This window comes from Sphaerodactylus townsendi, linkage group LG03, assembly GCF_021028975.2.
Source record: "Sphaerodactylus townsendi isolate TG3544 linkage group LG03, MPM_Stown_v2.3, whole genome shotgun sequence".
Classification (NCBI taxonomy): Eukaryota; Metazoa; Chordata; class Lepidosauria; order Squamata; family Sphaerodactylidae; genus Sphaerodactylus; species Sphaerodactylus townsendi.
In genome coordinates, this window is record NC_059427.1 from 33926983 (window position 1) to 33939693 (window position 12711).

Here is a 12711-nt window from a genome sequence, read left to right on the forward strand (position 1 = left end):
TCTCAGCGTGAGTCATTTCTGGCGCGGTCGTGTTCCCCACTGTGCCGTTTTTTCAGCGGCAGAAATGTGCCATTTTTTCAGCGGCAGAAATGACGTTCGCTGAGGGGACACGAGAGCGGCAGAGTTGGGGCGGCTGCGTTGTTGCCGCCCGAACTCGTGGGGAGCGCCGCTGGACCCCGCGCTATTTGTGGAGAGTAGCGCGCAGCAAACAGTAAGTGGGGAAAGGGCCAATGACCACTTGGAAGATGGGTTCTGTGACTTTATAACCCATTGAAGTCCATCCCTCCTGCCCGTTTCAGGCTGCACCCTCAAAATCTCCAGGTATTTTCCGACCTGGAGCTACCCTGTTTCCCCAAATATAAGACATCCCCTAAAAATAAGGCATAGTAGAGGTTTTGCTGAAGTGCGAAATATAAGGCATCCCCCAAAGTAAGACATAGCAAAGTTTTTGTTTGGAAGCATGCCTGACGAACAGAACACAGAAAAATAAGACATCCCCTGAAAATAAGACATAGCGCATCTTTGGGAGCAAAAATTAATATAAGACACTGTCTTATATTCGGGGAAACACGGTAGCAGCTCTGTTGAGCCTATGTAACTTTCTTACTCACAACTAAGCTCCCTGGACCAACTATTGCTACATTTGACCTCTGCGAACCTGACAAATAGTTTTCAGAGCCACCTATGCTAAGATTTTGTGGGGTCCAGGATCATGTTTAATTTCTCCCACTCCACACTGATCCCCGAGAAGCAGAGTCAGCATCCTTCCGTCCCACCACTGATCAGCACTGTAAGAATGCCTCCAGACTATCAAGCCCTAAGCCTGCAGCCGCCGTCATCATTTGATAATCATGAAAACAGATCATAGCTCTTAGTAGGAGCTGCTGGCTACAGAGACAACTTCTGTTCAGCACTGAAAGCAAGTCCAAGATGGCCATTATTAAAAATTCATTTGAAAATAGATGGGAGTTTGTTACTGTGTTCACCAGAAAGGAAAATGACCCTAAATGTAAGACAACCTGCCCTTCCCGTCCAAAAAGAGCTTTATCGAGCACACACTTTGGCCCCTGAGACAAAAGTCCAGGGGAGGGGGCCTGATTCAAAAGTCACCAACCATCAGACTCTCAGGGGTAGCCAGTGGCGTACCTGCAGAAAATGGTGCCCAGGGCAAGTACTGAAATTGCATCCTCCCCCCCAAAAAAAAATTGCACCCCCATGGAGGGGCAGAGGGAAAGGGTGCCTTGACCTCTTGCCTACCTCTCCAGCAGGCGGGTGGGGAGTAGGCAGGTAGGTGGCAGACGGGTAGAGGCTGGTGGGTGGGGAGGAGATGGTGGCTGCAGCTCTTGTGCGAGGGAAGGGGCGGCCGAATCCATCCCCCAAGTGACACTCGTAAGTGGCACCTAGGGCATCAGCCCCCTCTGTCTCATCCTAGGTACACCACTGGGGGCAGTCATGCTCCACAATCTGCTACAATCTGTAGCAGTCCAGCCAGCTGCAGCCTGAACCCTGGAGAAGGTGTGGGTGGGTACACACAGTAACCAAGCTAGCCAGCTGCTGTCCCCCTGCCCAAGCCCCACAGGAGAGGGGAAAGCTATACATGGCAACTTCCAAGACAACTGTCTGCCACCCACCTGCCCAAGATCCAGAGAAGGCAGGCAGATGTGATGTCTTCTGGTTCTTTCCTTTTCTGTTGGGGGAGGAGGACGGGCAATCAGGAGCCCAGCCTGCCCAGGGCCCAGACCAGCTGCCCCATGGCTAAGATTGCCTCTGGATTTGAGCACCATTCCTATCTGTAATTTGCACACAAATTTGAGATGAGCTCTTGCTTTTCTTGATGGCACACTCATTTATTTATTATATTTGATGCCCTGCCCTTCCTGGCCAGAGCCAGGCTCAGGATAGCTTCCACACATTATTTAAAAACAACAGTCTTAAAACAGTCTTATATAAATCTAATGAAAACTTCAAAAATGCAATAAACATTAAAGATGGCCAGTCAAAACAGATGCCCAACAGGACCTCTACAAACCTAAATACATCAACCCCGTCCAATTTATTCTCCATTTACTTATCCACTTGAAACTAAACTTTCAGATAAATAGGATACTATTTGATACTAAAGGTACCAAACCTTTGCAAGGCTGTGTAATACCTAATAGCAATTCAAGCTATGTGTTCTTTATAAAGGCAAATGAGGGAGGTTGGAGAAAGAGTGGCTGGCCCATGATGGCCAAGTGAGCTTAACGGCACAGTGGGGACCTGAATCCAGGACTTCCTGTTGTCAGTTCAACACTGCATGGCATTTAGTGTAACCCTAAGAACAGTTTCCTGGAAGTAAGCTCTACTAAATAGCCCCAAGTAAATTCTGAGTAGACCTGCTGGCAATAGTTAATCTACTATTATTTAATTAATCATCCCCACTGTTATTGCAGCTCTTATTTGTGTTTGTCATAATCAACATGAAACTCAAGTTACTGGTGGCACCATCATCAAACATTTATTTAAATTCAAAGTATATGTCACTGCAGTCCCAGAGTTATGCAAAACAGTTGCTTTGCTGCCGAACCTGACCCACTATTGCTGCATTCCTAAGCAGAGTTACGCTCTTCTAAGACCATGGGTTGAGTCAGGTTGTGCAGTGTGGAGTATGTTTGTTTGTTTGTTTAAAAAAAATACAGCTTTAAAGTCACAATCTGTGGGGAGAAGGGAATGCTGTGGACGTAGCATACCTTGATTTTAGTAAAGCTTTTGACAAGGTGCCCCATAATATCCTTCCAAGTAAGTTAGTGAAATGTGGACTAGACAATGCTACTATTAGATGGATTTGTAATTGGTTGACTGACCGAACTCAAAGGGTGCTCATCAATGGCTCATTTTCAACCTGGAGAGAAGTGACCAGTGGGATGCCACAAGGTTCTGTCCTGGACTCAGTGCTAATCCATATTTTTTTTTCAACAACTTGGATGATGGCATAGAGGGCATGCTAATCACATTTGCAGATGACACCAAAATAGGAAGGGTAGCTAATACCCCAGAGGACAGAGTCAGAATTCAAAATGACCTGGACAGATTAGAGAGTTGGGCCAAAACAAACAAAATGAACTTCAACAGAGATAAATGTAAGATACTCCGCTTAGGCAGAAAAACATAAAATGCAGAGATATAGATGGGTGACACCTGGCTTGACAACGATACATGCCACGGGGATCTATGAATCTAAGGAAGACCTAAAGTTCATACATGAAGGGCACAAAGTAGAATGAAAAATGGCTGGGGATACAGAGAGAGCAAGGAAAAGGGACCAGATTTCTGCCCTATAAAGTTCTTTCTCCTGATTCACCTGCATTCCATCCCATTGTAAGTCTCAACTGACCTCTGGAAGGAGAAAGGAGGAAATGTCTTGTGTTGTTCCACCTCTTTTCAGAGTCCCCTTTCTTTGTGGTTTCCTGTCTTCTGGCCCCATCCTTTTCAATGCTAAAACCCAAGGAATGGCCACACTTTTACAAAGAAAAGCAACAAAGTGTTTTGTGTCACCTTAATTGTGGCAAGGGCTTTTGTTAGCCTTCTTCTGGTACATCAAATATAGCAGAACTGTATATGTTGATACAAATGGAAAGCGTGGAGGAATATAACAAAGTGAGGCCAACAAACTCAGACATGGTGTGTTAAGTAGCTAAAAACAAGAGTCAATGAAAAAGACAGAATGATCCAATTGGAAAGGCAGTGGACCACTCCTTGCAGGTAATGAAGGGGCAAAGCAAGATGAATGGTGTGTGTAGGCCTTTAGAAAAGGACGATTGCTTTCTGTGGTGAGCCAGCCACTCCTGATCTGTATTGAGCCCACGCCTAATAAAGTCAAATTTGTATACGAACGCCGCCAGCTACACAGCTTCACCTTGGAATCTCCCTTTAGAACCTCTTTTGCAAAAATATGCCAGCTTTTAAGTCTGCTTTTGTGCAGGAAGACTGGTACGCATGACCAGATTCAAAATGTGGACAACTGAATGCACATTAGAATGGGCCTCCCACTGAGTATTGACATTTGGATTCACACTCTGATGCACGTCCAGTTTACACACATGGTTTTTGATCCAGCAGCTTGTATGGATGGGGACAGGTGTCTTGAGAAAATTCCATTTCAAGTTCATTTCACCTTGCATTAGTTACAGAATAAATATATCGTACACATTGTTTCCAGTGACATTATTTCCATGTCTCTCCCTTTCCTTTATAATGCGTTCTTTCATTTTCCATCAGTTTCTTCCACCCGATGACATGTGACCACAGCTAAACAGACAACTCGAAAGAGAGACGCTACTCTTTTCTGCAAAGGATCCTGTTCTATTTCTGTACTATCCTCAGGGTCATGGCAAGAAAGGACAATCTGATCTAGTGAATGATTTCTCCCGCTCAAAGCCACATAGCACAAGAGGCCTTTGGTCCCATTCCTGTCATCAAACAGCCAGAAGTTCAATATACAGGACTTATCTACACGAACATTTCAAAGGGCTTACAAATGTTTGCTAAGATACTGAATTGAAAGAAAAACTGACCATTTGTTAAGAAACATCATATATCAAGGACTGACTGAGTCACCCAAACTTGAAAGTCCTGTTTCATAGCCCTGAGAAATTTGCATCCTGGGGCTGAGCACGCATGGCTCTTAGCGCCATTAATTTCAGAGATGCTGACTTCCACATAATCAGCCTTCACAAAAACTCGGCATGAGAAAAAGGCTTTCCTTAAGTTCCCTGTTCCTTTTCAGAGACCGCTCTGCATGCATCTGCAGAGTTTTCCAGCATGGAAATCGAGGAGGCATTTGCTTGTTCCCTGGACTCCAGAAAACCCCCTGTGCCTTTATTAATTTTATGGAAGTCATTACTATACCCAATAACCCAAAGCTCCCAAGACAGTGTACAAAGATAGCATGCAAAACAATTATTATAGCAATCAGTTAAAACTATTTTTTTAAAGTGGACAAAACTAGCAGCACTACCAACACTAAAACAATAAGCAGAAATAGACACTTTAAAGAACAACAGATAAAGCGATGAGATGTAAAGACACTTTGGCATCAGCTAAGGCTTACAAAATACCTGTGTAGAAATATTTTGTCTCCTGAAACTTAACTATTAAGGCACTACAGAGGTGCCAGTGGATCCTGTCCTTCATAGCCCCCTTATGAGGCCCTGCCATAGTTTGTCATCTCTGGCAGTGCCCACACTGGTTTCATCTCTGGGCACTGCCAGCCCCTCCCAACCCTAAGACCGGCCTTAAGACCGGGTACTGTTGTTATTGGACTTGATGCTGCATACTGAAATTTAAATGTTTTTAGATGTTTTAAAGTAATTTATTGGTCTTTATTGTATTTTTTTTTTATAAATTTTTATTGATATTTTGGATTGTTACAGATTTATATTATACATCTTTATATTTCATCCTCCATATCCTTTTACCCCCCCCTTTCCCCCCCTCCCCCCTCCTTTTCTTCTTTAAATGTGCAGCAGCAGGTCCATTCTTTCTATTCTTCTTTTCCATTTTTCTTCTGTGGTTCCAATTTCATTTAACCAGTCTTTGAATTCAGTCCAAATCCACTTCATATCTTTTTATTGTCTTTATTGTATTGTAAACCGCCTAGAGCCCTTTGGGGATGAGGCGGTCTACGAAATCTAGTTGATGATGATGATGATGATGATGATGATGATGATGATGATGATGATGATGATGATGATGATGATGATGATGATGATGGTTGTGTGTGATGAAGCCACTCAACTGGATCCAGTGGTTTTGTGATCAAAGCAGTAAGACCTACTTTTTGGTCTCTGTGTAGACAGGACATCTATGTATCAGGGTGAGTTAGTTCTACTAGGCTAGAAAGAGCTGCAATCTCTGGATGTGGGATTGCCAAATCCAATGAAACTGTTGTGCTGATTAGAAACCTGATAGGGTTGCCAACTATAGATAGGGAAATTCCTGGAGATTTGGGGTGGACCCTGGGGAGGATGGAGACTGGGAAGGGCAGAGACCTCAGTGGGGTATTCAGATATAAAAATCTGTCCATCAAAGCAGCCATTCTCTCCTGGGAAACTAACCTCTGTAGTCTGGAGACCACTTGTAACCTCAGATGTTCAGGCTCTATGTGGAGGCTGGCAACCTTAAAACAAGAGATGATACACCTTGATGCAACAAGGCTGGGCAGGAATTTCCTACATCATTCCAACTGTATTTATTATGTATTTTAAAATACAACAAAATAATACGTGCTCCCACACTTTCTGGGCTCACAATGCAGTCACAGAAATAAAAAGACGGAACAGTTAAAAAGGTTAAAAGGTTTTTAAGGCAGTTTAACACAGATATACCCCCCACAAAGAAAAACTCAATTTGAAATGAATTAATTAATTTACAGAGTTTATATCTTACCTTTCTACTCAATCAGGACCGTAAAGGTGATTAAGACAGAGAGTTATGTTTTTTTCAGGATAAAGATGATACCAGATCTGAGAATTCATCCACCATTTCCTGTACCGTCGTTGTTCTGGAATGGTCTGCTTGGGTCCTGGTGCCTACCTAGTTCTGTCCCCAAGGTACTGAGACCCAAGTGGACCCAATCCTAGAACAAAAACAGTTCAGGAAATGGCAAATCTGGTGTCATCTTTACCCTGAAAAAGATAGCCTGGGGAAAGAAATATTTTAGCCTAGTAACTAAACATCTCCACTGGAAGAGAGTTCCCTAAGCAGGGAACCATGATAGAATAGGCACTCTGACTTGGTTCCATGTCTAATTGAAGTCACATGCTAACTTGGATTGCAGTGTATGCACCTGACCCAGGATTCTGTTGTAACTGTGTTTGTGCACTGTTCTTTGTCCTTATCTCTAGGATCGGGGTGCCCAACACTTAAGGCATACATTTGCAGTTGTTCATTGTTGATCTTCTGTCACTTACAATCATGTAAACCTTGGACTGAAAAAGGGGTTGCAGACTATTTTGACCACAGGGTACATGAGACATGAAGTAATGGTACAATATCAGATAATTCAGCATTCTTAATATCAGGGCCCAGACTCGACGTCAATGCTATCCATACAGCTGTCAAATTATTCTTAAGTGCATCTTTTTACATTGTGACTAAGTTGAACACTGTCCGTCTTTTAACAGCAGAGCGCATTTCAATAGATCGTTGCTCCACATTAATATTTGTTTCAACGTAACAGTTCACATCGTTTTATAAGGCACATGTCTGACAAAGAAATGGATGAATGGCTGAACTCCATGTCTGGCACATCTGAGACTGAAGAATTGAACGGCATCTGGATCTGTTTTTGACATTGCTGACAACTGCGGGTTGAGGTCATGGCTACAGTGTAAAATTTCCAGAAATGTTGAGGTCGGAGGTGGGGGAAACATTTTTCCCCAGAGGGTTTCCCCCCCCAGAAAATAAACTTATTTGGGGGGGGGAATGTAAATATATGCAATGGGGGGGGGGAGACTGAAGCCACATTGGAAGTGGTGAGAGCCATACACCAATGCCCATGCCCACTACACCACACAAAGTGTCATGGATGCCTGTGCTGGCCCACTTACCTCAGTGTTGGGCTGCTGTACAGATGCATGGTGGCCAAACCTAGAACCTGCCCCCTGTGGTGGTGGGCCTCCTCTGAAAATGCCAGGGCCAGTGTTGTGGGGGGCATTCTCAGGGGCAGAGCCAACATTAGTCAGCTCCCAGTGTTCCTTCAAGCCAGGAATGTCCCTTTCAAGAGGCACAGACTTATGCCACAGAAAAGTGTGGTGTATGTCAATCTGCACAATGGGCTTTCCTAGAGGAGTAGAGATTTTTCCTTGGAGGCCGTACTGCTGGTTGTTGCCATCAGCATTGTTCTGGCCGCAGTTCTATCACCACCACCACCCCCCACTGGATTGAGCTGTTACTTTCTTACCAAAACCAAATTAATTTTACTTCTTTTACAACATCAAACGAGTATGTTGTAGGTCAGTAGTTACCTTTTCGGACTGTTGCCCACCTGGCTCCTAGGCCACATCCCTAGTGCCCCCCACACACACACACACACAAACACACACCTCTTTTTTTGGTAGTCATTCTACAGCAAATTCACTGTAAACACATGTATATGTTTCCCAAATAAAACATGACCTAGTAAAAGTAAACCAATTTATTGAGCTATTTTAGCAGAATGAAAGGGTATGTTGGTGCTTCAACTGTTTTCATTCATTCATTCATTCATTCATTCATTCATTCCGTTTATACCCCACCCTACACAAAGTCCCAGGGGGGCTTACATAATGAGGTTAAAAAACCCTTTAAAACATTACAACCCTAAAAACATTAAACATTAAAAACCACCATAAAAACATCTTTTTCAAAAGTCAATAAAAACATCCATTAAAAATCCCCACCCCTCCCTCCCCTTGCCCTTCAGCTGGCATCGATTCGGGGGACCCTGGGGGTCACACAATTAAAGGCCTGAGTAAGGAGGAAGGTTTTAACCAGGCGCCAAAGTCCATAAAGTGTTCGCACCTGCCGAATTTCTGCAGGGAGGCTGTTCCACAGCTTGGGGCCTACAACAGAAAAAGACCTCCCTGTGCCCCCTCCCACCGCACCTTGGCAGCAGAAGGGATCACCAGGAGGGCCTCCCCACTTGACCTCAGTCCATGGGCAGCCTCATACGAGCATAGGTGGAACCCAAGCCATTCAGAGCTTTAAATATAATTGTCAATACCTTGAACTGGGCCTGGTAGCGAATGGGCAGTTAGTGCAGTTATTTCAAGGCCAGCAATATATGCAACCAACCAGGTTGAACCATCGGCTACCTAGCTGCTGCATTTTGCACAAGTTCCAGCTTTCAGACCATCTTCAAGGGAAGCCCCATGTAAAGTGCATTGCAGTAATCGAGATGGGAGGTTACTAGGGAATGCAGTACTGTGGCCAGGTCCCTTCTGTCCAGATAAAGGTTAAGCTGGCAAACTAGTTGGAGCTGCTGATGGGCACTCCTAGCCACCACTGCCACTTGTAATTCCAGGGACAAGGCAAAATCCAAGATCACCCCAGATCTTGCACCCGGTCCTTCAGGGGCAACACCGCTCCATCCAGCTTCAGATGCCCTCTGATCTCCTGGACTTGGGAACCAACTACCCACAGCACCTCCATCTTATCTGGATTCAGCCTCAGTTTGTTGGTCCTCATCCAGTTCAACACTGCTTCCAGGCAAGTATCCAGCACCTGGAAGGCCTCAACTGACTCAGCTGGAATTGAGAGGTAGTGCTGGGCTCCATGGTTTTAAAACCTGGTTTTCAAAAGCTCTGGGTTTCAAAAGCCTGCCTGCACAAAGGCCGGGGATGGGTCTCGGGGCATGGCCTCACCCCCGAGCCATGCGTCCTGGCCTGCACGGAGGTCAGGGATGTAGCCCCATCCTCCCCAAGCCCCTCCCCGACCTCCATGCTATCAAAAACTCTGGCTTTCATAAGCCAGCCGGCACAGAGGCCAAGGGATGGGGCTCATGAGTGGGGCCAAGCCCCAAGCCATGCCCTAAGCATGGGGGTGGGACCCAGAGAAGGAACAGTTTCCGGGTGACATTTCCCCCCAATATGCCTCTGGTAGCCACTACTGTCTCCAGGACCTTCCCTAAAAAGGGGACACTGGCAACTGGATGGTAATTTTCAGAACTGTAGGACCCTGCAATGCATTGACAACATCCTGGATCCACTCAGCCACTCCTCCTCAGCTTGATCTAATCAGCTAAGATGGGCACAGGTCCAGGAGGCAAGTGGTAGGTCACATAACTGCGAGCAATCTGTTCAAATGCTCAGACTGAAACTGATCCATCTGGACACCCCTACTGAACACCCCCACTGGAAACTGACAGCTCTCTGGACACCCCCACTGGAAACTGCTCAACGATGGCATTCAATCCCCTGCAGATCTGGGCAACTTTATCCTGGAAATGCCCAGCAAAAGTGTCACTACAGATCTCCGGGGGTGTCCCGGCCCCTACCCCCAATTGGAGGATAGCAAGACATTCACCACTCAGAACAGTTCCATTGGATGACTACTTGAGGATGCGATGATGGAGGAGGAATAGACTCTCTTTGGCTCCCTCACCGCCACCTAATAGGGCTGAAAATGGGCTCTAACCAGTGTTTGGTCAGACCTGCAGTGGGATCTCAACCAGCTGCAGTCTACCCGTCGCCCCTCCTGTTTCATTACCCACAAATCCCCATTGAACTAAGGGGCTGAGCGGGCTCTACAGGCTGGGGAGGGATGCTCGAGAGTGATTGTGTCGATGGCCATCTTGATTTTGCCATTCCACAGAGAAACCAGGGCCTCATCAGGAGTACCAGCCATGTCATTTGGAAACTCCCCCAGAGCTCTCAGGAATCTATCAGACTCCATTCTTCTCCAGGGGCAGGCCATTGTAATAGGGCCCTCACCCCTGTGGTGGGAAGGAGCAGCCAGCAGTCCAAACTTCACCAGCTAATCATCCGTCCATGACAATGGGTGAGTCACCAGCCCTCTGATCAACGGATCAAATTCCACTCCCCCTGTTGCAAACATGAGATCAACAGTGTGCCATGCTACATGGGTTGGTCCAAACACAAATTGAGATAGCCCCATGGTTTCCATGGCGGTCACGAGGTCCTGAGCCGGTCTATGAGAGGCATCCTCAGTGTGGTAGTTGAAGTCCCCCAGAACAACAGTCCTAGGGGAATCCATCACCACCTCTGAGACTTCCTCTGCCAACTCAGGCAGGGAGGTTGCTGAGTAGTAGGGTGAGCAGTACACCAGAAACAATTTCAACTTATCTCTCTGGCCAAACACCAAATGCAAACTCTCAACTCGGGACACAGGACGAGAGGGGCGCCTGGTGAATGTGTATGACACCCTATGGACTGTGCCTTCCCCCCCCCCCAGCTTGGGCTGGTGCTGCACTTGATCACCTGGGGGCAAAGCTGGGTCAGTTCTAAACCCCACCCCCAGCTCACCCACCCAAGTCTCTGTTATACAAGCCAGGTTGGCCCCCTCATCCAGTATCTAATCCTGTATGAGGTCTGTATTGTTCAGGGTTGTCCTAGCATTCAAAAGCAACAGCACCAGGCCAGTGAGCAGGACAACTGACCTCCCTACCTCTCTTTGGATGGGGAGCAGAGCAGAAGGAGCAATGGCCTGAAGACATCCAGGGCACATTCTGAAAACCATTCTCCTCTGACCCCCAGTGCCATAATTCCCCCTGCCCGTAAGCACTAGGATGGCCCCAGACTCCCTGCCCTTCCCCTCACCACTGCACTAAGGAGGGGAGGGGAGGGGGAGGAAGGGGGCCCAGGATCTGGAAATGGCCCACCCACCCTAGTGGAGGGAGGGGAGGGGGAGAGGTGGCATGCAAGGGAAGGGGAGAGAGGGGAGGGAGTGAGGTGTGGCATGCAAGGGAGGGGAGGGAGGGGGCCTGGTATCTGAACATGGCCCACCCACCCTAGCAGTGGGAGGGGAGGGAGTAAGGAGCAGCATGCAAGGGAGGGGAGGGGAGGGGAGTGAGTGAGAGGTGGCATGCAAGGGAGGCTGCCGGCACATCCCCTCAGGTGGCCTTGCCTCCTATTAACCTTCTAGTTCCCCAACTATGCCCTTGGGAGTGGACCCTCTGTTTCTCACTCGGAGGGAGAGTGATGGAAAGACCCCATGAATGGACTCTCAGGGAACCCCAGAGAATAGCATTCGCAGTAATAAAGTGACTGGAGCAAAAATACACAAAGGAAAGACATCCTATGACTGTATTCCTATACAAACTGTCTACCACTCTCCCCTGAGAGTCAAAAGTCTGTGCGAGCATTTAAGCAACATTGCACAGTCTGTTCCTTCCGGCATTATCATTGTTGAAGAAATTGTGAAGGCCTTTCTTCATGTATATTCCAGAGATTCCGTCTTGTTAATCTGTTGTAGTAAAATAAAACCGAGGTCTGTATACCCTGTGATGTGATGGTCAGCTCTGATTCATGAAAGTTTGTGCTGGAAAAAGAATAGTTAGCTTTAAAATGCCAGTGACTTCCATTTTATCCTTTATTCCTATCCAGTAAGAGATCCAGTGACTTTCAATGACAGCCGTTCCATTCAATGTCCTCCTCTTATTCTGCTGCTGAAAACTTTTCCACTGTAAAGAAGTTTAAGAAATACTGTCATAACCAAAAATTTTACTTTTGGGGGCCAATCGCCAGGAGTGGAGAATGCAAGACAAGACAGGGGGAGGGGGGCGGTGAACACAGTGACATAATTTCTCTGTTATTAATGTATGGGGCGACGACAGCATTTATAGCTTCACAAAGTGCCCCCTTGTCACATATGTGAATACTGTGAAAGCTTGTACTGAGAATGCACAGTCCAGCTCAGATCCTTAATAAGAAAACTCTGCACCAGCTGTGGCCCTTCCTCAAGAGGCAAGATTTGGCCTCAATAATCACGCTCTGCTCACATTCAGTTTAAAATGACTGTGTTGTGGTCTACCGGATTCTGCTCTGCAGAAGACTTAGGCGCTTCAATTGGTTTGAAAAGTGGGGATGAGGTTGTTGGCTGGCTTAAATTCAAAAGCAAATTGAGCTTCTGGGATCAATTCAAATGCTGGCGATGTCCTTTAAAGCTCTAAAGCCGCCCCGGAAGTTCTGGCCAGTTGTTTGGGGGCTGTGGTGGAATGGAGGGAAGAGAGTC